The sequence below is a fragment of the Echinops telfairi genome, unplaced genomic scaffold, assembly GCF_000313985.2.
Source record: "Echinops telfairi isolate 266 unplaced genomic scaffold, ASM31398v2 ScPeMD7_7467;HRSCAF=8505_1, whole genome shotgun sequence".
In the NCBI taxonomy this organism is placed as follows: Eukaryota; Metazoa; Chordata; class Mammalia; order Afrosoricida; family Tenrecidae; genus Echinops; species Echinops telfairi.
In genome coordinates this window covers 10749900-10750904 of record NW_022111368.1, presented here as the reverse complement: position 1 = coordinate 10750904, position 1005 = coordinate 10749900, and positions in this window count along the sequence as shown.

The following is a 1005-nucleotide window of genomic DNA, read 5'->3' as shown; positions in this document are numbered from 1 at the left end:
ACTATCATGTTCAGCCTTCATTTGGGTTTCAGTAATTCCTCTCAGTTACATTGCCCTTGACCAAGCCCTACCAGGCCTCCTACCCCCTCCTCACCATCAATTTTGGATCACTTGTTCCCTTGTCCCTGGGCTTGTTAATACCCACTTCCTTTCCCCTGTGTCCCTCTCTCCCATGTCCCCCTGGACCATCAGTCCCATTGTTTTCTCCTCCAGATTATTTATCTAGCCTATCTTATCTAGATAAACCTGCAGACACAATAATATGCACAAAAACAAGACAAAGCAAAACAAAGCAACAAAAGAAAACAAAATTACAACAACAAAAACAAAAGAAATAAAGAAAAGCCTATAAATAGTTCAAGATCTATTTGTTGACCTTTAGGAGTGTTTTCTGGTCAAGTCTGATGGGGTACCATGCTCTGACACCACAGTCTATTTTTGGTATTCCCCGGGGACTTCATTGCTTTGCTCCCCTTGCTGTTCTGTTGCACTCCCACACCTGTTGCACTTGGTGTGGCAGGTTCAGATTGGGCACAATTCCCACACTGTGTTTTCAGTGTTGTCCCCGGAAGGGCTATAGGTCAGTAAGGGACATCATGTCTTATAGTTGGGTCAACCCTATGGTCCTCTCTGTGCATTGGCTGCTCTGAGCAGGAATATCGTCCTCAGGGCTTGGTGGGCCAGAATGTGCTCCACTCTCTCTTCCTCCCCCTTCTTTTGGTCCTGTGTGCTCTGATCAGACATGTCCCTCTCCCTGAGTTGTAGCATCAGTGCTATCCTCTGAAGTGAATTCTTCTGGGGGAAGGTATGGCTGTCCACATAGTTGGGATTGGGGCTGGCCCCTCAGACTATTGGTTCCCTGCTTCATGCTCGTATGTTGCATTCACATCTTGGAGCACTGGGTTGAATGAAATCTTGTCCCTCTTTCCCTGTGGAGATATAAACAATACCCTCTCCTTGGGTGGGTTTGTAACCTGTTCCCCCACTAACCATGTCTTTTTTTTT